Source organism: Pinus tabuliformis, chromosome 5_2 (assembly GCF_031772625.1).
Source record: "Pinus tabuliformis cultivar Carrire ecotype Pingquan chromosome 5_2, CPIR1, whole genome shotgun sequence".
Lineage (NCBI taxonomy): Eukaryota > Viridiplantae > Streptophyta > Pinopsida > Pinales > Pinaceae > Pinus > Pinus tabuliformis.
Window position 1 is genome coordinate 648,140,920 of NC_142306.1, and position 25,133 is coordinate 648,166,052.

A 25,133-nucleotide genomic window follows, 5' to 3' on the forward strand; every position below is an offset into this window, starting at 1 on the left:
TGAAGTTAAGATTCTCTGAACAGTACCTGCGCTGGGCCAGAAACAAGACTCTGTTTGGGTTCCAGGTCACAGTTTGCAATTCAGTTCATGGGTTTTGGCCGAGCAAAAGGTAATCAGTAATGCAACAATCAGGGGTAGATCTAAGGAGGATCTAAGAGCTATCACAAGGACAATCAGAGAGTTTGTGAATCAGTTGTTTAAATCATAAACAGATCCTGTAGATGGATTGAAGTAGCAGTTATCTACTTTGCATTTGCTATGGAAAATGCAGTTCGAATGCTACCTGTAAGTTTATGAAATAGACAAGGAATGATAAACAAACAAACTAATTCGTCCCCAGCGGAGTCGCCATTTTGTTACAGGGAAAAGTCTCTATATAGAACTGCTCTATCCCACTAAGGTGTGACAGCTGCCTTAGAAACAAACAGAGTAAAGCTACTTTCATTTTTCCTTTATGAATTATAGATAGAGAGGAACAGAAAGACCAACCTCTGTCTTGCACTAATCTCCTGATTTGATTCCTCTCTTCCTTGATAGTCTTTCGCTACTTGTTCCCTTGCACACCCAGCTTCAAAAAGTACCTGTAAGATCACAGTAGCATAGCACTATACAAAGACATGGATCTATAATCATAAACAATCTAGGATCAGATGTAAATTGACCATACAAATGCAGCAAATATCAATGACACAAGAGCATGGAGGAAAACTTGAATAGCTTTTATTGATAAACAAGAAAGAGCCAATAGGAGTTACAACCAGTTGTTCTGACCCAGCATCAACCTCTTAGCAAGGAAGCCCCTCTTCACCTCATACAAAGCTTAGATCACCCAACAATCTGATGTTTGTCTCAAGAAACCAACAACAATTCTTTACAATATGAAAAATTCCAGCCTCTAGATCTCTGGGATGAGGGATCCATATATAGATATATGTAATGGAGATGAGTCAGCTTATCATTTGATTAGTGTCTTCCCTCTGATAGTTCTTGCTTCCACTTGGAGATTGATGATCTCTTACTCATCCTTGGTCGAATTCAGAGAGGCAAGTGTCACAGGGGAAGTTTCTGGAAGCTTCCATTGCCTCTCCACCTCGCGGAATGACACTGCCATTTGTCATTTCTCACCCATCGCACCCCATAGAAGGGATTTTTGAAATTCAATGCACCCACACAGTGTATTTAGGTGAGATGCAATGCACTTGGCCAGTGGAGCAGCTGAAATGATCCTGTTTTGACCAATTCTGAGCAGTTTTTCATGGAGAACTTCTGGGAGAAGTTGTAATCTGTTGACCTTGTTCCTTTAGGGGTTAGAACAACACTTTTAGGGACATAGGAGCCCTTGGTTTATGGACATTTCATGCTTGGGGTTTTAGTGCCCAAAAATGTATATAACACCTAATCTACTATACCTAGCCTAAAATTAACATTCATTTCAGTCATCTCAAGCCCTACTTGCCAATAACCTAATTGAGATTTACAAGGAGAGAGCCCTCTCCTGACCTAGTAGGGCTAGCTACTAGGTGAAGCATGGTTTGATGTTACCCTAGACTTGCTTTCCTTCAGCCTGAGGTAGATTAAGGCACTAACATAGTGGCGATCATACTGGGGAAAGTAGTTTTGTGTTTCTTAGCAAAATGTAATCAATTTCAGATCTGATTGTTGATGGTGAACAACGATCAAACGTAGTAAGGCTAAAATCATTCACCTGGTTACTCTAAATCAGTTTCGAGATCAGATCCCAGGACTCCACTGGAGGATGAACCTGACTAGCAGAAACATGAAAGGGCAATATGGAAAGATCAGGTATTCAAGTTGGAATTTCATCAAAGACATTTTTTTCTTTGTTATAAATTATTTCTTCTCTTTTCCCGAGAATGTCAAGAAGGCTTTACAAAGTATATTGTATTTGAGAAAAGATCCTAGACCTACATTTGATTCTTTCCCTTTGAATATTGTGAAATATTCGCATGCCTTTGATCTTGTTAAAGACCCTTTATCCAAATATTGTGATGATTGTCTTCAAACTAATGAGCCTCAAGAGACCAAGACTGGTTCTACACCTTCTGTACATATTCTTATACCTTGTAAAATTGTAGATCGATATAAGCCTCTGATTTTACCTCCTATATCCCATGCTTTCCCTAAAAATCATTACCTATATCTACCAAGATTTGATGGTCGCTGTGACAACATCACTACTGAGATACATACTGAATTTTGAGTCTTTTCTTGACCTTTTTGAAGTTGATGAAGAGGATGTCAGTATTAGGCATTTTGCTCTTTCTTTGCAAGGCAAAGCCAAGAGTTGGTTCAAGACCCTGCCTGATGTGAGCATCTCAGATTACCAACAGTTCGTCAAAGTTTTCCTCGAAAGGTGGGTGGTCAGACAAAAACCTTTCTTGATTCTAGAAGAATATAACCAACTGAAAAGACTGCCAGGGGAGACAATACAACAGTTTTTTTCCATATTTAACCAAGTCTATTTTTCGATTCTGGTTAATATAAGACCTCCTCCTGTATCCACTCTCTTGCACTACCCGGAAGCCTTTGATTTGGAAATGGAATTTCAGCTGAGGGAAAGGAATCTTGCAATACTTGAAGAGATGCAGAATAGTGCAGTAGATATAGAGGCTAATTTGCTGATCAGAAGGGCCAAGTTGAAGGAAGAAGAGATGAAGAACATCGATCCAGAGGAATCGACATCTTTATAAGTAAAGCTCGACCTTTTGGTGAGTGCAATGGAAGAGATGATGCAAAGGATCACTACAAGGAATGAATGAATATGATGTTCAAGACCATGGCCTGCTGATTGAAGAAAAACAAGTGGCTGATCCAAAACATTTTCTTTCTTATCCCAGTTGTCATAGATCTGATAGTGATTGTTTTATAGATAATCTTGAATAAGAGAGATCTGTTGATATGACATGTATGCTTGATGATGTGTTTTATACTGACTATTTGCCTCAGTTTGATCAATATGATGATGATTATGCAATGACTAGTTTGTGGAAGGAGGAAGTTCACTTTCAGCAGTTCGAGTTATTAGCTGATACATATCAGCTATGGAAGTGAGGAGGAAAGTGCAACAAATTTTTAAGTGAGTGAAGGATCTTTGCCTTTTTGTTTTTCTTCATTTCTGTTTATCAGAGACAACTTTCATGCAATCAGAAATCAATTGTCGACAAGTCTTGATCTAGACCATCTAGAGGGCAATGAAATCCTTGTTCAAGACTTCTCTTATCTAGATTTGTAACCCCCGAATGCCATTGAATGTCAGGTTGTATATGAAGACTTGGAAGCTGGAACATATGATCGAATGATGCAAGATGATTCCGTACCATTCTGTTTTGAATCATTTCAGTTTTTGAAGGAAAATTTGCATAGTATATCTTCAATAAAAGATGGGTAGCCTGTAGAAAATCATGTAATCTCATCGGAGCCAATCGAAAATGGGTTGCAGTAGTCTTTTCAAAATTTTCACGATCTAATAGCTGATGTGTTGGATGATGTCTGTAGTCAAAGTCCTTATCCATTAGCTAACTGTGAGCTTGGAAAAAGTATTGATACAAACTTGATCCTACAGCCGATTTCTTTGTCATTATCAGCAGGAGTCTCGTCACAAAGCTCAGATGAAAGTTTGTATTCATGGTACGAGGAGAAGAAAAGTAATCCATTGGATGAGCTAAGTCCCAATGTGCATGAATTTCAAGATCCTTATGCAGTGTTTTTGGAGGCAAATAGAGAATCCATATTATTCAATGGATTTGTTTACAAGTTTTCATGGGAGTTTCCTTTCAGTAGTTCTCTCTTATGGTTCATAAGAAAGCACTTGTGGAGAATGCAAATAACAACTCAAATTCTTACTTGGTTGCATTGGTTATTTCACTTCACTTGATCAGGTGATGAATGGAAAAATTAGAGGAGGTTTTAATGAATAAGCTCCACTTCAAGCGTATTTTCCAGCTTGCATTTGTGTTTTAGTATCAAGTCATTTTTTAGTGTCAGTTTCAAGTCAGTTTGTGTCTTTGAGTCATCAGTATCTAGTCATGAAATATTAGCTTGAGTTTTTGATTCCATGCCCAATGGATAAGGCACTAGTCTGCTTTCCCACAGATCTGCGGTTCATGGCACCTCCAAGGAGCTACCATCCCCATTGGAGCCAATGTTAGTGTCAGTATTTGAAGCCTTCCTCCAGTGATCAAATATGCTCTTACAAAATGATTTTAAGGTGTCAAAGTCAAATTTTGTCATTTCAATGAGTTTTCAAGTAAAATTTGGTCACTAGGTATTAGGTCTAGGGTTTGTTTTCACTCCTTCCAAATTTTTCCAAGTGTCGGTCCATGTCACCATTTAGCTGAGTGTACCATCATTCAAAGAGTTTTCATCATCATTTCAGGTTCCAATGGGTCATTTTACACCTTGTTCGTGCTTCAGTTGTACTTGGGTAAGGCTCATTTCCCTCTCCTAGGGTTTTGAAGGTAATTTCTCTTGGATGGTCAAATGATCAAAAAAACTTGTATCTTGATGTGCGTACACCTTCCCCTATCCTTAATGTACCTTATTAAACACTTCCCATCGCTAATATTCCTCAAATTCCTCATTATCCCACAAACCCTAGTTTCTTGCTACAATTTGACAATTTTCTAGGCTAGGCCTGTGTTTTTCGCTTTTGAACCCCTTCCCGTCACTCAACATTTGAAATTAAAATTTCCCCTACTTCCTAACATCCCTCCCTACTGCTGAAAACTTTCTCAAGAATTCAGAAGTCCCTTATCCCCCTCATTTCACTTCATTTTGATAGATCCCCTATTCCACACATCGGGATAGGTTCTACTCAAATGTTGTTTCTGAGCAAGAAAAAATGAATTTAGAAATAGTGAGAGAGGGTTTTGTCCATAATAGGCCAAGGAAGAAAAACCTCCTTCACTTTTTACACAGGTATCATGGTTTTAGAGAAATGTCAAAAATATAGTTGCCTTGGGAGGATTGTTGCACCTTTGGAGTGACCATGGTAAAATCAATATTTCTTCTAGCCTGGTTGGCCAAATGACTTGCTTGATTAGTCAAACGATAATGAGACAAAAATTTATTTCTAATGAGGTATCATGAGCTCAATTTTGAGTTGAGGAAGACCTTCAAAATTTGATTGTAACAACACTCTGCATTTAGGCAGCCTCATTTTGCACATTTTGACCAGTCTTGGGAGATTTGTCTTTTGATAAAGCAAATGAACTCCAAATTGAGGAATTCAAGATGTTTTGGAAAGTAGACTCAAGAATATTTCCAAAAATCTATCACATGTCCTATTTGGACACTGGGAAGGCCTCCAAAACTAGTCTACAAAAAGGCACTATGCACCTATTGACTGGCGCTGCGCATTAAAAGTGTGATGTGCCCCTGTTGAGATTCTGCAGTGTGTTTTTACACTAGCGCTGCGCATTAAAAGTGCACTGCACACCTGTTGGGGAGACTCAAAACACTTCTAAACTACATAAAATTTCATCTAAATCTCTTGAATACCTTTTTCCAAGTAAGTATAGTCATCCTTATTGCTACTGAGAAATTAGTGCTTGGTTTATTGAGTTGTGTAGTCTCATCTAAAGCAAACCCTAGTTGTCTTTGAATTTATTCTCAAAACCCTAAACTGATCACTAAATCACCTCTCATAAGTTGTAAAACATCTATTGTTTCTCTCCTATTCCATTTTTCACCTACTTTCCTAAGTCCCCTCCCCTATCCCTAATTCATTAGAGCTCATTTCCCAAAACCCTACCCTCCATATAAAACCCTAGCCCTATAGACTATGCCCAAACCCTAACTCCCAAATCCTACATCTTCACTACTCCTACTTCCCTATCAAACCCTTATCCTACATTCTAAAACCCTATTCACCCCCCTCATTCCCCTCATTCCCCTCATTCCCTAAAACCTCAAAACCTCCACTCCTTCAAGCACTCACCATCCCCATATACCTCACTCATCTTATCTTTTAAAATCTCTTCATACTCATCTTGGTCCCACTCCAATCCTTCATCTCATATCAGCGATCACATCACCAAAAAACCCATGGAGAGAGACATAGACTATGAGAGGGAGGAGGAAACTTTCAGTAACACTTTCGGAGAAGCACATATGCCAAGAAAGCCACACAAAGGGGGAAAGATCATCCGGGAGGAAACTATTAGTCTCATAGAGTTTCTTGCTAGTCCTATTGCTATATCTTATTTTAGACGTCATTATTGCTATGAGTTTTGTGAAATGGTGGAGAGAGTCAAATTCCATCATGAGCTGGCCAGGTTGTTTGTCACTCATCTCAATAATGGTCAGGTTACCCTTGCTGGTGTTTCTTTCACATTATCGCCTACCACTATCTCAGAAGCAACATGCATTCCAAATGTAGGTGAACAGTGGAACAAGAGGCTTAAGGCTAAGTTAAAAAAAGCCTTGAGGAGCAAGAAATAACATGATAAACTCAAATATTGGCTGAAGTATCATTTGTCCAACAAATCACTTAACAAGGATCCCTCATGCCAAATTTCAAGAAATTTTGAGCAATTTGTGTCATTCTTGAATTTTGGAATTTGAAAACGAGCTTTTCTAGTAGGTGCGCAACACCAGTTTTTGTTAGGGAAACTTTCTTACAAAATGGCTTACATATTTGGAATCAACATGGAAAAATAAGTAAACCCAGAAATAGTGAGAAGATTTGGACAAGGTCTTGGTCACCAAAAGGGAAAAAAACACCCAAAAGGTGCCCTCTTTGTCACTTTTTTTGCCACACATGTAGTCTTGGGAGAATCAATTTTTCGAGGGGCTAATGAGCTCCAAATCGGAAAAATAAAATTGTTTAAGAAACTAGACAGGTAGGGCTTTTCAAAAAGCCAAATTGCAGCTGCTTTGGACACTGGGAAGGCCTCAAAAAATGGCCCTAAAAAAGTGTTGTGCATTAAATTTTTGGCGTTGCGCATTAAACTGATTTTGCCAGTTTTGCCTAAATTTCCATATTTTTCCTAGTTTTCTTGGAGGTTGACTTTTTCCTCATTCCTTGGTAAATGTATGCATGTTAAATGATGTATTTGATGTAAATATGGATGAAAAACACCTCATAGGGTAGATACATCAAGTTTCAAGTGGTTTTGATGATGAATGAATTGGTTTCCTAAGTTTTAGAGGCAAGCTGTTCCATTGCCTACTTTTGTGTTCCTAGTTTAGATATGGTTGAAAACACCCCTCTTCTCATGGATTCGACCCCTAATAGCTAAGATGAATGGTTTGATGCCTATATTATATACTTTCTTAGTCATTTGTAAAGGTTGGACTCTTGTGGAAGCTCTGAACTCTATTGTATATCTCTATAGCAGTTTGGCAAGGAATAAAACTAGGTTTCACAACTATTTTTATGGGATTCTTGTGACATTGAGTTTATGGATTGTTTCTTCTTTGTAATGAATTTTTCTTATGTTTTATATGTATCCAAATCTATATTTCTCTTCTAAAACTAAACGAATCAAGGTGAATAGACAAAATACACTTCGTGTGCTTTGTCTTGGGAATGCATTTGGTTTTCAATGTTTCAACTATTTGAAGAGGATTCACAGTTTCTTTATGCCCTCCTCAACTCCTCAGTTGTCTAAACTACCATCTTAATCCATTGCTAGTACATAAACACTTATCTACCTCACCCCACAGAACATGACTATATCCCTGAGTTTATTTCTTGGATCGAATCTGCCTTCTCCAATTAATCTAGAAACACTAATCCACTATACCTAGCCTAAAATCAGCATTCATTTCAGTCATCTCAAGCCCTAGTTGCCAATATCCTAATTGAGATTGACAAGGAGAGAGCCCTCTCCCGACCTAGTAGGGCTAGCTACCAAGTTAAGCATGGTTTGATGCTACCCTAGACCTACTTTCCTTTAGCCTGAGTTAGATCAAGGCACTAACAGAAGCACTGTGATGGTTAGAGGAAAAACATGAATCTTTTATCCTAAAGTCAAATTTTAAATACTATTTTCATGTGCAGAGCAAAGGAAAACGTTTGAAGTTTTATTATCAAGCCAGATATATCAAATATTATTTGATATATTATTCCCCTTTCCCTAAGTTTCATTACACCAAATTCATTCCTTCGCTATCTATTTCATCCACTCCCCTACTCCACCATACACTCCGATCATTACCCCCAGCTACGCATTAAATATACTTCTTGACCCCACCAAGCACCCCGTCGCATCACATTAACACCCCGCCACTTCTCCCCTCATCTACGCCCACCTCCCAATGCCCAATGGCCCACAACACGTTTCAGCCCCCCCTCACCATCCAAACTTTACCATTGAGGGGGAGGGGTCTGAAATGGGCAGTGTTCAAAACTGCACTCACCACTATGTGTCTACACAAGGTTATTTCACACCCCCCTCAAGCGGAACCATTAACCACCTCCCCCCAGCACTGAAAAGTGGTTTCTCTACCTCCCGATACCACTACTCTAATTTTTGTGATCCCACCACTCACCTTTCGCCATGTCATCTACCCGTTGATCCCACCAATCAACCCCACTCCTTCCAAAATTAAGTTGTTAAACAATTAAATTCCTTAACTGTTAATTCAACGGACCTGCGCCACCATCAATGGGAATGAAAAAAATGTTATAAAATCCCTCCCTTTACTCATTAACCGGTTACTGAGTTCATACACTGCCACTATTATTTCTCTGTTACAGGTTTGCTAGACCAAACTCCAATAATTTCACCCGACCGGGAACATTTCCCACTCACTCAATTTTAGGCCAATACCCTGTCTTCCTGTCTGCAAATCCCAAATCCTCTATGCACAGTGTAAGCCTGTACCATCCAGAATTTCACCAATAATTATCAATTTAGCTAATCATTCCTCCAAAAGACAAGGGACTAGAAGAACCTGTGAGTCATCTGATCCACCCTCCCATTTATTTTCACCACATCCCATTGGCAGACAAAGACTATAAGATCCATGAAACTCTTTGTGAATTTGAGTCTTTTGAGATGTATTTCTGGCTTGAGGACAAATATATAGATAATGTTTGATGATATTCAACTGTGGGAATCTAGTTTGCCCCACTATATTTTTCCCTGTACCCACAACACCCTAGAATTTGTTACGAAGTGTCATGCTTGCTATCTGCCTAGCCAAAGAGCTATCATTTCCCTCACTGGAGAAATTCTATTCACTAGCACTCCCCAAGCTATAGACCAAACGATGCAAGCTCCTATAATAGAGAATTTCAGTCCTTTTTCCCATGAAGCACTTGTTGAATTGTATAAAAAATTGGAATTTGCTAAGAGAGCCAAAACCCTTGAGATTTTCTTGATAGAAGATGCCCCATTACCAAAGAAAAATCCTCCCTATCCATCCTCTATTTTCCCTGAGAGAGCTAAGAAAATTATCACAATCATCTCCTACCTCCTTGGATAATACTCAGATCAGTGGATAGATGAGGCAATTACAGGATTTCTTTCCATTTTCTCTGCCGATTCCATGCCTTCAATCTTGTTCAACTTCAGCCAATTTCTTGCAGATTCTATCCATGAGCTATTTTTCAAATTCGAGAATGCGGAGGTATTCAAATGTGCTTCTGTCTTGGTTTATATGTTTTTATATTTTCATGGAGACAACATCAAGCTTGCCTTAAAAAATCTGGATGAAGAAGGAAATCAAGAGTCATTCATCTTTTGGACTACACTGGTGATGAAGGAAGAAAAGGAATAATCATACAAACATTTCATAGAGATGTTTGTACATCCAGTACTCAGTATCCTAAGTAGCAGGTCAGAGCCAAGGATCAGTGAAGAAATTAAGAAAGTTTTGTAGCTATCAGACCAAGTCCAGACAGGGGATTGGTACCTCTATCAGAATTATACAGAACTAAGGATATTTGGGTGTGAGCTTGCCCCTTACAAGCTGCCAAAATTCCTCCCAATGAGGATTTTTCTCTAGAATATATCAGGAAAATGCTCAATATGGATGAGATCCACTTTGTAGCTGCCAAGAATAAGTCACAATTCAAAATAAAAACATAAATAGAGCCTTTCATTTGCAACAACAGGGAAGTAGGGGAAGAAGCAGATAAGCTATTGAAAGAGATGCAATTCAACCTTAGTTTCACCTGGTCATATGATCCATTAGGGGTCATTTCTAAGTTAAGAGTAGAAAATAAATCTACTACTTATTTTCACACAGCTAGACCAGAGATAGAAAAGTATAAGAACTAGCTAGAATGGACTGAGAATACTCTACAAGAGGTGGAGGAGAAATTAGTGTCCACTTCAATAGTGCAGACTCCTATGACAAAGGAGAAATCAGCAAAGAGGAGAAAAGAAGAAGAGTCACCTTCAACAACTAAGATTTTCAGTGAAGGCTTCAAAATCATGTACAGGAAGAAGGCCAAGCTCAGTTCCAAACTAAGCCTAAACAAGGATTCAAAGCAGGAAAATATTATCACTATTAAAGAGCCACTTGTTTCCTCATTAGCGGGTGATCAAACTACACTTTCTCTCACTACATCCACAACTTCACAAGATCAACAATAGGTTATGCAGACCAGCACATCTACTACAGGGGAGAGAGAAAAGAATATATTTGACATTTTCAAGGAAATTAAAGTGAGGAATGAGGCCTTGAAGATTAACACATACTCTTAGTTCTGGAAGTAGACTTCCAGTTCTCAAAGCAAGTTGCTATCAGCCTTTGATTTAGAGAAAGGTAAAATGCAAATGGAATTCCTCCAAGCACAGATTGCCCAGCCCAAGGTGGCATCAGACTACAAGAAGACATCATTTGAATTTGATGTGAAAGACATACATCCCATTGACCAAATGGGGATGTACAAGGAGAAAGGGTGGATGATTTCATCTACTCTCACTAACACTGCGGTGAATTTGTCTAAATTGTAGGCTACATTGGCCAATGTTCAATCACAATTGAATATGGAGAAAGTCTCTGGAATTTCCAAAGACACAAGGATCAAAGCTTTGGAGGACTTGGTGATCAAAGTAGGTTATGATCTTGCAAACATCAATGCTGCAGAAGAGCTTGTAAGGAAAAATAATTTAGACATAGTAGCATTAAGGAAGAAGTTGAAGATACTAGCCATAGAATATCCTCTATACATGGATATTGAAGAAATAGAGACACAAAAGGCGGACATGATGAAGCTCATCATGGAGTAGAGTGCACAGTTGAAGCAAATGGAGACAAAGATGGAAAATATGATCAGAGAAAAGGAGCAATCTACCAAAATGGTTGTTTTCCCTTTGGAAGCACTGCCTATCATATCCATTCCTACAACTACATATTCTACAACAAGCACAGGGGCAATTGCTAATTAGTTGGAAAATGAAATACAAAACATGTCTCTCCAGACTGAAGAAATCAAAATATTGTAGGCTCAAGTAAATCTTCTACAAGATCAGAAGACAAATACTGAGACTTTCCATGCAGCAGAGCTATAGAGAGCTCAAAACCAGGTAGAAATATGGAGGAAATCAGCAACTGAGTCCTCTGTTGGCCACACATTGGCCCAAGTCAAAGAAATTATATGGAACAACATCATTGAAGAAATAGATGAAATCTGGCCATGTATCTAGATTATATTTGAACAGAAAGAGTTGATGGAGAAAGCCAAGCAAACCATTTCCACTATCAATGCTGAATTGGGAGAAATGCCTGCCACAACCAACAACATCATAAAGTTTCTCAATTCCAAAAACAGATATGAGATGGATGATTTGGGAGTAGATGACAGAACAAAAACAATCTTAGAAGTAAATAAAGTTCTAACAAAGAAGAACTTGGTTGTGCAGCTGACAGAGAAATGTCACACTTTGGAGGTAGTAGTTAACAGGTTTTTCACTAGAATAGAAGCATTGAACAAGAAAGGTTTTCCTTCTTCATTTCTGATAAATGAAAAATTGATGACTAGGTAAGATTACAAGAAGAAGCTCTAAGACATTGCAAAGGATACAACCAAGTCTTCCCACATCAAAGGTGCTATGACAGGGAGATATTTTTATGAAGCTATCAACAACATGAGTTTCATCCAACATGAGATAAAACACATTTTCGTAGTGAAACCCACTTTTGCTCTGTATACCGAGGTAGATGAGATCTACCACAAGGTAACAAAAAATTCCATTCCAGATGAAGAGAAGTGGGATAAGTTATGTGAATTCCAGGATTAAAAGAACATGTGAACTTCACTAGCACAACACCCGAATAGTGGCCATGTTGTAGCATTTTTTGGTTTTGGTAAATTAAAATAAATTAGTCCAAAATTGAAAATATTTTTCAAGAAAGATGTTAAGCTAGGATATGGACAAAAATAATACTGAATAAAAATGTTAGGAAATATTTTGATAAGTATGTCCATATTAAAGAAAATGTTAGAATAGATTCCCTAAAAAATGAAGGCAAAAATAAAATGTTAGGTTAGAGAGAAAAGAAAAAAGCAATAAACTCTGAAAGTGTTGCAAATATAAATGCCACTACTTTTACTCTAATTCACTTTTGAAAATAATAGTTGTGTGCAGTTTGTTTAGATGCCACACTAGTTTATTTAATCCAATTATATAGTTTAATCATAATTGGATTTGTTTTAAATTGATTGTCATAGGTAGAAAATAAAATTGGCTCAATAGTTTAATCTGAGCCAATGGAGAGAATAAGGTATAGAGGTAGATTATTCATGAAAAGAAATATTGGGTTGCTAGCTTAAATGCACCCAACTAAGTGAAGAAAAAATGTTAGGGTAAGTAAAGGGTAGGTAGAAGAAAGGTTGCAGAAGTACAAGGTTGGTGAAGCATAAGCACATTCATCATGATTAATCCAATGTTTCAATGTGCAAGAGTAGTTATGAAAGTGAAAGGATCTTCACAAGATGATTTAATTAATTTTCCCTCATTTCATTTCATCCCCCACTACATACTTACTAATTTCCCATTATCCCATCATTTCTTATGAAAATACCCTTTTCCCTTCATTTTCACCCTTGCCATTTGGTTTCACACATTTTCCTAGAAAATTACCCTCTAAAGGTCATTTCCCTACCCAAAACCCCTTTTCCCTAGTGTGAAACCCTTTCCCCACTGAAAAATTCACTTTCCCCTTGTAATTTCCCTAAAAACCCATAAAACCCCCTTGTTTACTTTATTAACTCTGCCATACGCCTAAAAAACCCATAAAGACCCTTTAGCCTAAGTTTTGTCTCTCGCCACTTCATTTTAATTGACACCACAATTCACCATTTTCCCCATAAAAAACATTTTAACCCACCCCCCTTGGTGTGGTTAACAAATCTCGCTTCATTTTAACCCTTGTCCCATTGTATTGAACCCGCACATTATACTTTTAACCCCACTTTAAATTATTAAATAATTACAAATCATTTGTAATTATCCCCCGGGCCTCGCTAATCTCCGCTCGATTTCCCTCCATGCATCTCAACCGCGCGACAACCCTTCGATCACCCGCTTCAAAATCCAATGACCCACATCCATATCGCGTGCTCCTAATGTCTCACTGTTAAAAGCCCGAGAGCACGCAAGATTCATGGTTTTGCTTAGGCCCCTTTCAGTTACGTGGCAGATTTACGTGAACTTGCGTGCTCTCATGAAAAAAATGCCCAAGTGCCAAAAGCGGTGCGATGAACCTTAATACCGCCTCCCCTCATAGGCCGAAACCATCCACTGTTCACTTATCGAATTCTGTGCCAAATTTTAAATGTTACCCATTAAAAAGCCAAAGGCCCTCATTTTCGCACTTTTCGCCCATTTGCATAGTGAAACCTGCCTAAGATTTCCTGCACCACCCAAAGCATCTGCAACCCAATTTTACCACCGACTACCTTCTAAACACACTCCGAACTCTGTCCACAGACCTATCAGCTCAAATAAAACCATTATCACCTCCCTGCCAACCTGTGTTTTTATTAATAATTTGTTTTATTTTGTAGGTGATTAGAAGGCCATAAGCTTGGATAAACAATTTTGATACTAGTCACAAAAATTGTTTACTCCAAGATATTTAGGAAATCCATTTAAAAGTTTCATTTACCAGAATTTTTGTGTACAAACAGAAAATCAAGTTTAAACCAGAGAAAATTATACACAGAGTAGAAGAAATCATCTACATAGAGGCAGTAACTGTTAAAACAGAGATAAATCAGCAACAACATATCACATTTTCGCATGAAGGCAAACATGTATTTAGTGAAATTCACTTTTACTAAAGAAATAAATGCAGGATAAGAGTAAAAGATACTAGATGATGTGATTTACTATGACTGGTAAAAGTAAAAGCAGGTAACAAAGCATTCATGGTAAAAAACTAAACATAGGAGACAGATAAAGAAATACAAGTCAAAGTGTATCAGATGAAAGGTCATAAGTAAATATGACATCCTGCGTGAAAATCGAATAACATTCAGCTTTTGGAGGAACAATAAGCCAACTTCAACAATTTTCAATTTTTTCAGTGTTAGTCACCAACAACACAACATCAAAATAGTGCCAAATCAACTAATAGTATTTATTTTGATTTTATAAGAATATATTTTTGTAAAAACAGTTTAGGATATTTTCTTAGTTCTACTGTTGTATAAATAACTCTCTTCATGAGTTATTAAGGGTTGCACCCTTGAAGAAGCATTTCCAAAAATTTGATGTACTTGACCTTTCTGGATCATTAATATAAAGAAAAGGATTCTAAATTTTGTTTTACACAATTTGTGTTTCCTGTAAGTTTTTCCAGTATTACTCATTATGTTTTTCTTCATATCCTTATGTCTTACAGAGATAACTAGGTAGGAATAATTAGGTTTCAATCTATTCCTATAAGCTTCTGAAGTGATAATCTATAAAGAGAATGAATTAATGGACTGTTTGTTTAATTAATTCCCTCTAAATCAATAAATCATCAGCATATTTTGTAAGCTTAAGCATATTATCTTAAACCTTCTGAACATAGTTTAAAGGTTTTCATACTTATGATTATTTAATTTTCAATTTGAAAATTGTGATAATCATATTATTTCTCTGTTTCTACTCACCACCATACAAGTTATATCACTGTGTGAAATTTTATAGCAACCCTCTACTTTGATATTAATATTATTCACAAGGTTAGGCATTACGTTGTTACATCTGTTTCATACATTGGTACTCCACATTAAAACAAAACCCCCAAAAACAATTATCTTAGATGCTTTGGCATGATAATTGACCATTATCATCTCATAGATACAACATTAATCTGGCACTGTTGCCGGGGATTCGAATTTCATTACGTTTTCCTGGGGCAACAATATTCATTCTATTCCTTTAAGGTGATTAAAGGTATAGAAAGGTTAAAATCCTTCACCTGGCGACTCCACTAGCCCAAACTGGCACCTTTTAAGCACACTAGATCTTATTTAGAATCTGACTTAGTTAATCCTCTGTTAGATCCTGAAAAATTATGAGAAAAGTCAGTTCTAAAAGGAGACATCAACTATCTTCTTCTTCCTCTTCAGCCTTGCAGTCTAAAGATTTAGTATCTTTTTTTTTTCTCGGTAAAGACTAATTCTATTAAAAGAAAGTAAAAATAAAGTTACAAGGAGGTTGAAACCTCAGAGGAGAGCAGAAACTAGCCTTCAGCTCATCAAGACTATCCCAAGGTTGGGAAAACCAGTTACATAATGCCAAAAAACCATACATTGAGAACTGAGCATATCAGTAAACCACAAAAAGGTTAGATGGTAGCCTTAAGCAAAGCTGTCAATACTAACCAGAGACCCAGAGGCAAAAAACAACTGCTGAACCAAAGACCCATAGCAAAAGACACTACCAGAACCAAAGAAACACAACGAAGTGACCTGGGGAGCAAAAAGAAAAGCTGGGGGAGCACGCAGGGCCCAGGAGGCATCAAACGACCGCGTCTTGGCCTGGACCTTCCTCCACAATCGGGCATGCATTGCCAACCCATAATTCGCCCTCCTTTACCTCATCATCCATACCGCTGCCACCTGGATGTGCCGACGAATGACGGTTGCCACAAGAACTATCAGCAGGGTCAATAGAGCCCGAGACTCCCTGGAAGTTGCCATCTAGTGGCTGGGTGTCATCAGGAACATTTCCCTCGACATGCAAATCACCACGATTGATCACATTGCCTTCGTCTTCCATATGATGCTCTCTTCCATGGTTGTCCTGAGAATGCGTTGCTGAGGTGTGCACTGAAACACTAGGCAGAGCCTCTTCCTCCGCGAAGATGACAGTAATGCTAGCCAAGAGAATAGGCTTGTTGAGGCTACTTTGAAACTTGAAATGGGTGGTCTGGAAGGTGTTATGCGGGAAAGGCTTGCAGACAGAACTGGGCTGAGGCGGAATTGCATGAGCTGAAGGAGGGGACGCAGGAGCCACAGGGATATCAGACGAAGGAACAGGCTGAGACCACCCACGACCACCACAACTACCGCCATAGCGACTTCACATGCGGTGGCGCACCATGGTCAGGATGCGAGTGGAGACCAAACAAGAACAGGGAACAGAGTAAGGGATGCAAAACGGCCTGAAGGGAAACCGCCCAAAATTCAGGTAGCAGAGTTGAGCCTTTGAAAGGGGAAGCTTGGCTTCCGCAGCAAAAGCCCCTCCAAGCCAAACACTGATGGTTGCAGTCGAACCACTGCAAGAATTCTGAGTCTGACGCAGGCTATAGCATGAGGACCAGGAGCAGATAATGGATGGGAGAGCCGATGAACCCATGAATAAAACCTCAGGAGAATTTTCTCGACCAAAGTGAACAATAAATTCGAAGTGCAGACTGATCAGCAGGTGCCTTGTGTGAGCCTGCGTTAACCAAGAGAGAGCATAGAGGAGTGTGCAATCCTGCCACTTGTAGGACCAAATGTCAGCGCAGGAGAACCTCTCCATTAATGATCCATTAATACACCCGCATCCGGGTGCTCTTCTTCTACTTGTTGCATTTCATTCTTCACAATATTGTGGTAGTCCATTAATTGGGAGGCAGAGACTAGGCTGGAAATGATCCTATATGAAGTTCCAACCCACATTCCACTCCAATATTAGCAAGAAAGTCTGCCACTTTATTTCCTTCTCGGTGGGTATGCTTGATAGTAATAGCCCTGTGATGGGAGAGCCAGACATCAATGAGCTCAAGTCTCTTCGCCATCCTCCAACTGTTGCTTACCTTGCACGAGGGAGTGCCTTGCATGATTTTGGAAACCATATTTGTGATGATCTGAGAGTCCCCTTCTATGATAAGCGGAAAGAATCCCTTGTTTTGAGCTAAGATAAGACCTTGCCACAAACCTTCCAATTCTGCAGAGTTGTTGGTATCCCATCCCTTTGAACTGAAAAAGGTCAGAAGAGGAGTCCCCTGATAGTCTCTGAAGATCCCTCCAAAGCCCGAATTTCCTGGATTACCTTTCGAGGCTCCATCGAAGTTTAGCTGGAACATATGATTGGGAGGAGGGAGCCACTTCATAGGCGAATGACCCAACGAAGGCAATGTTCCTTTGGAATTAAGCTCTTGATTCCACTGAAAATTCCAATTTGCCCAGATGGATTGTTCTTGCGGCAGAGAAGGAAGATCTTCCTGAGACCAAGTATGGAGAGATAGGGATTCTTTGATATTTTGGCATATGATGATCCAGAGATTCTCCATAGGCATAGATTGATCCTTGAATATCCTGCGATTCCTCTCCTTCCAAATGTTCCACATGAGGAATCCTGGAATAAGCTTCCATAAGAAGTTTAGAAGTTTGCATTGATAAGGTGTCTGATCCCAATTGCAAACTGTGGCTATGATATCTCCATGAACTCTACCCTCCTTTTGGCATCGAAAGCTAACTTTTTCCCAAAGCTTGCGCGCAATATGACAAGAATGCATAAGATGCTTTATGGATTCCTCTTCTTGCCTGCAGTTGGGGCACATGGAGGGCCCATGATAATTCCTTTTTCTAAGATTATCCCATGTGAGGATCTTGTTTTGACATAGGAGCCAGAGAAAGGTAGAGACTTTCGGCCAGTTGGAATGGTCCCAAACTTTGCTCCATAGCAGGTCTTTGACCATATGCTGCTTGATGATTATATTGTAAGCCTCCTTTGTGGTAAAGGTGCCTTTTTCTTCATATCCCCATCTAAGGATATCCCTTTCCTCCGAAAACTATATTTTCCTTTTCATTAATTCTGTTTTGAGAGATTGTTGAGCCTGTTCTGTTCCATGTCTTAAGATCTGGTCTGCTTTAATCCATTGCCTATAATCCTGTGTGGAAGAGTGAGTCCAAAAATTTCTGACCTTGTCATACTCTTGCAAATCCTGCTCCGGAAGTTGCAGATGAGAAAGAAGGTCCTTTAGCTTGGGCAACTGCTGCCAAGAATCCTCCCAGAACCTTGCTGTGTTTCCGTCCTTAACTTCCCAAAAACTATGCTGCTGAATTAGATTTCTATGTTGCTTGGCTGAATTCCAGATTAGGGAGCCCATGCTGACTTCTGACATTCGTATTCGTTCTTCTATTGGGCAGTTGCTTGCATATTTTGCCATCCATAGAGAAGCCCAGGGTGTGAATGGTGCAGAAAGCCATCTCCACCATATTCTAGCCCCCATGACCTCGTTGTTGTAAGACGGATCCCTCAAACCAGTGCCACCGGCGCATTTCGGAAGGCAAACTTTGTCCCATTTGACAAGAGCCCATTTGCGAGTTGGTCCAGAGCTTCCCCATAAGAAGGAACGCTGGAGATTCTTGATTTCTTTGAGAACCCATTTGGGAGCGGCAAGGATAGAGAAGAGGTAGAGCAGCATGGAGTGAAGAACAACTTTTATGAGGACTAATCTACTCGCCATGTTAAGAGCCCTGTGAGTCCAGAGGAAGAGGCGAGCCTCCAGCTTTTCTAAGAGGATTTTCCAAGAGGAGTGCTTAAGGGCCGAGGCTATCAAAGGTGCTCCTAAATATTTGGAGGGGAGAGCTGCAATGGTAAATCCAAGAATGCGAGCTATAGCTGCTTGGGTATTAACAGGAGTGTTGAAAAAAAAAATTTGAGATTTGGCTTTATTGATATTGGCACCTGAGGCATCTGAGAAATCCGACAACAGAGATTTGAGTTGACGAGCTTCCTGGATAGACGGATGACCGAAAAGCATATTGTCATCAACAAATTGCTGGTGAGAAAAGGTAGAGGTGTTATGAAAAGATAGGCCTTTAAGGAGCTGAGATTGCTGGGCTTTTTTAATGCTGCGACCCAATCCTTCTGCCATGATAACGAAAAGGAAGGGAGAAAGGGGATCTCCCTGCCTAATTCCCCGAGAGGGGTGAAAGGTGGATGAGGGAATACCATTGATTAGCACATAAAAGAATGAGGAAGATAAAAGACTCATAACCCACCTTACCCAAGGAGGAGCAAAACCAAAAGCTGTTAGAATTTTCCTGATGTACATCCAACTTAAGCTATCAAAAGCCTTGGACAAATCTATTTTGAGGAGCATACCTGGCCTCTTGGATTGCTTCAAAGAATGGATTATTTCATGAGTTAGGATAATTCCATCCGTTATCTGCCTACCTTCAACATAGCCAGATTGCTCAGGCGAGATGATAAGAGGGAGCAGCAATTTGAGTCTGGATGCGATGATTTTAGAAACAATCTTGTATATTATATTGCACAAAGCGATAGGCCTGTACTTGTCAGGAGTGCTGGGCTGAGCCTCCTTGGGAATCAGAGCAATGAAAGTGGCATTCAATCCAGGGAACATCCATCTCAATGTTCTTGATTCCTCCACAACCTGCCACACCTCCATTTTGATCAGATCCCAGAAATTGTGAAAAAAATTGGAGGTAAATCCATCCGGACCCGGCGCCTTCCCAACTTTCAATTGACGAACTGTCTCTTCAACCTCCTGTAAGTCTACAGGTCTGAGAAGGAGTTGATTATGCTCCTCTGAGATTAATTTGGGAATGTTCCTCGTAATTTTTTCAATAGCTAGCAATCTATCAGTATTTGGCTCTTGATGCGCTTGCTTGAAATAATTTAGGAATTCGCTTTCAATTTCTTCATGAGTTTTGACCTTTGCCCCCTACTGAATTTGTATGTGGTTTAGTCTAAAGATTTAGTATCATTTGATCCTTTTAGTAATATTCCATCTGATCCTGATTGGACACAAATACCTCCTAGGGTTTCTGAACTATTAGATAGGGGAGTTGATTTAGATTTAGCTTTCCTCATTCATTATTTTGAAACACATCAAGAACCCCCACTACCACCAAGATCACCTAAAATTGAGTCTAACTTGGGTGTTGATTTACCTAAATACAAACCCACAGATTTCATATCCCCTACCACTTATTCATTTCCTTCCACCTCTGAATGACCTGAAGATTCTACTTCTGAACAAACTAAAGAGACCCTCTATGTATATTCAAATCGACTCTTTGAAACAAAATAGATTATTCATTCACAGGTCCAAAAGTTAGTTCTTAAGACACCTTTAAAATTATTTAAGAGATCCCCTCCTTCTTCACCTCCACATAGTTACACACCCCCTCAGTTACCTTCTTCTACCTCTTCTTCATCATCTTCTTCTTCATCCACACAAACACATCATACACCACCTTCTACTATGGCATTCCGACCTATTGTACATGCTAGATATGCAAATTTAGTCTTACCTGTTAGCCTCGATGCATTCCGAGTTGGATACTTGAAATACCTTCCCAGGTATAATGGAGAAACTAGTCCCTTAGCTGAGGACCATCTTCAACCTTTTCTAGAATTTGTAGACAACATGAATATCGAACAAGAAAATGTTTACATGAGATTGTTTGTATAGTCACTTGAAGGAAATGTAAGAACCTAGTTTAGGCAGTTACCTGTAAATTCCATTAGAAATTGGGAAGAGCTTAAAAAGGTATTTAAAAATCAATGGGGTGTAAAGAAAGATCCTATTTACTTTCTAACGAGTTTGAAGAACTAAAAAGAAACTTTGGTGAACCTGTATCATATTTTATCAAAATGTTCAATAAAATTTATCATAAGATGCCCCCTAATTGTAAACCCCCTATAGTAGCAGCTAAGTCTTGGTTTTCTAAAGCCTTTGACAATGATTTTGCTGTAATGATAAGAGAGAGAACTTCAATAACTCTTGAAGATATGCAAACAAATGCTATAGAGGTGGAAGAAAATAGGGCTGCTTCGACTTCCTTGAAATCTAAAGAGGAAAAGGCCTAAAGAAAACTCAAATCTATTCAAGAGGCCTCTAGTTCCTCTAGTTATTCTATGACTAAAACAAAATATTCTAAAATAGATGAAATAACTTCTCTTCTTAAAAATCTATCTAATAGAATTTCCAAGATTGAGACTCAACCTAGGACAGTTCAACAAATAGTTACTAGACCCCAAAATCAAAATCAAGGTCAGTATAAAAGGAATCCACAATTACAAATTCTTCATAGACCTAGTAATGATCACCAAGTTCCCACTCGTTTATTGATAGATGACCAACAACCTGATGAAAATACTATGACTATTACTGAAGATATCAATAACATGGATACTTCTTCTAATCAAACAATTATTATTCCTCTCTCACAACAAAATCAGGTCCAGGAAGATCAAGAATCCTCACAGGTTTCTAAATACCATGCCTTCTCTAAATTTTTAATTGCAGAGTTGAACAAGAGATATGATCTTAGGCCTAGACCCAGCCCTGGAAGACCTCTTAAGGAGACTCTAATAATTGAACCTCGTACCAAAGATGTTGAAACTCAAACAATTGTTATTCAACCATTAAATGAGTCAATTGATACTGCTTAAAATGATAAAAATGCTTTGACTACATTTAATGTTGGAAAAGAGTTAGAAAGAGTTAAAATCCCAATTCCACTTTCAAAACTTTCCAAAAACCTTGGGTATAAAAATCAAGTCTCCAAATGGATACAAAACACCTCGGTTGATGCTGAAAGTGATATCATTAGTCTTCAAGATGAAAAACCAGCAGTTGTCTTTGGTCCTAGCTCAGATATGATAGATGAAATAGTGCCTCCTTTCTATGTAACTCTTAAGACAAATGATTCCATGTTATATAATTGTATGCTTGATTCTGGAGCATCACATAACCTCATGCCAAAAACTATCATGGACCATTTGAAACTTGACATAACTAGATCCTATCATGACTTATACACCTTTGATTCTAAAAGGGTGCCCTGCTTAGGATTGATTAAGGATTTAGTAGTCACCCTTGCCCAAATTCCAATGAAAAGTGTAGTGCTTGATATAGTTGTCATAGATATTCCTCCCAAATTTGGAATGCTCCTTTCTAGGTCTTGTTGTGCCAAATTAGGGGGAACTCTTCAGATGGATATGTCTTATGACACTATTCTAGTTTATGGGGGAGAAAAACTAAGGTTATATAGAGAGGTAAGATTTGTGCACACTGTTTGCAAAACAGACCAGCCAAGGAACCACCCCATTTATGCAATTTATCAGGATCTTGGTTGCTTTCAACTCTCTTCAAGCCAAATACATGAAACTCAAGTTAAAATAGAAGATGTAATTGAAGGTCCTGTAGCAAATCAAATTGATGTATGGAAACTATTTTTTGATGGTTCTTGTACAAAAGATGGAGCAGGAGCTGGGGTAGTTTTAATTTTACTACAAAAAGAAAATATCACCCAATCATGAAAACTCGACTTCAAAGTTACAAATAATGTGGCTAAATATGAAGCTTTCCTTTTGGGACTGCAATTAGCCAAAATCTTAAAGGTTCAAAACTTATGTGTTTTTACTGATTCAGAACTTATTGTCAAACAAGTGAGAAATATTTTCCAGAATAAGCATTCTAGACTTAGGTCTTCTCGAAATGAAGTTTGGGATTCAATCGAAAAATTCTTTGATGCTTTTAATTTGACTTATATTCTAAGAAATCAAAATATTCATGCAGATGCCTTAGCTGTTTATGCTAGTTCATTTAAAATTCTTGATCAGACCAATGTACTCTATCAAATACAAGTCAAGTATAGACCATCCATCCCAAGCAATCTAAAACACTAGCAGATTTTTGAAGATGATGAACATTTGAAATATTTTTTGTAGGTTATATATGAATTTTCAGTTCTAGAAATTGATGAAGATAGAATAGAAATAAAAGAAAATACAAATGGAAATGATACTTCAAATTTTAATTCAAAAATTGCTGATCATGACATTTTTCAATTGTCTAACATTTTTATTCCCAAAGGCCTCATTCCTTTAGAAAAATTGTTTGATCAAAATGATGTCCTTCAAAACCCTTAGTCCATTTCTTCACAAGATGACATAGAATAAATTAATATTGGAACAAATGATGATATTAGAAACATCAAAATCTATACATCTATAGATCCTGAGATCAAAGCTCAATATCTTAAGTTACTTCAAAATTATAAGGATGTTTTTGCATGGACTTATGCAGATCTAAAAACCTATGATACTTCATTAATACAGTATAAGATTCCTTTAAAGCCAGAAGCAGTTCCTTATCAACAAAAACTTAGGAGGATCAATCCAGCTCTTCTACCAACTGTAGAAAATGAAACTAAGAAAATTCTAGATGCCCAGATCATTCTCCCTCTTAGATATTCTAATTGGGTTGCAAATTTAGTTCCTGTTAGAAAGAAGAATGGAGAAATCAAACTCTGTGTGGACTTTAGAAATTTTAACAAAGCATCATTAAAGGATAACTATCCTTTGCCCAAAATGGATCAGTTACTTCAAATGATTTCAGGGGCACAAAGACTTTGTACGCTTGATGGTTTTTTGACTATAATCAGGTAAATGTTGATTCAACAGACAGAGAGAAGACAACCTTTACTAAACGTTCGGGTACATTCATGTATGCTAGAATGCCATTTGGCTTATCCAATGCTGGAGAAACATTTCAGAGAGCTATGGACATAGATTTTGTGGGTCAGGCAAATAAATTTGTGGTCATTTATCTTGATGACATAACCATTTTTTCTAAATTTGATCAGAAAAGTCTAAAGCACTTGAAGGTTTTTGATAGGTGTATAAAATTCAGAATATCATTGAATCCTAAAAAATCTCCGTTTGCTATCAAAGAAAGAAAACTGCTGGGCCATATAATTTCAAAAAAGGGAGTGGTGATTGATCCTAGGCATGTGTCTGCCATTAAAACATTGAACTTACCTAGAAACAAGAAGGAGATTCAAGATTTTCTAGGCAAAATTAATCTTTTAAGGAGATTCATCCCAAATTATGTTGAGATTGTAAAAGATATAAATGACATGCTCCAAAAGGATCATGAAGTTAAATGGAATGTCTCTTCTAGGCATCAATTTGATCAGATCACGAAAGTTATCTTTGAAGCTCCCACCTTGGCCAACCCTGATTACACTAAACCATTCAGTATCTTTTCCTTTGCCTCAGAAACAACCATTGCTACTATTCTACTACAAAAGAATAAAGATTCCCATGACCAACCCATAGCCTTTTTCAGTAAGGTTATGAGAGATGACGAGCTTAAGTATGACATAATTGAGAAGCAAGCCTATGTCCTTATTCAAGCCCTGAAATCATTCAGGATGTATATCCTACATTCTCCTATTACTACTTATGTTCCTAATAGTGTTGTGAAAATCGTTTTAACTCAACCAGACACTGATGGAAAGAGAGGTAGATGGATCAATCAAATACTGGAGTTTGATCAAACTATCAAAACTACAAAGCTAGTAAAAGGCCAAGGAGTAGCTAAGATTTTAGCTGAATCCAACTATAAAGTGCTAATCCACAAGAACCTTCTCAAACTTCAGATAAGAAGAATACGAAAGAACCTACTGTCCTTGCAGAAGGGGAGAATCCACAAGAACCTTCCCTTCATCCCGAAGAAAAGAATCCACAAGAACCTTTACTTTTAGATCAGATCTGCCCTTTATACATTGATGACAATTTTATATTGTTAGATTGGTACCAAGGCATTGTAAATTTCTTGATCCATTTTGAATGTACAGCATCATTCTCCAAAATCCAATGTAAAAATCTCAAACTAAAAGCAGTCAAGCACTGTTTCATAAATGCAAATTTGTATTGGAAAGACCCACTAAATGTTTT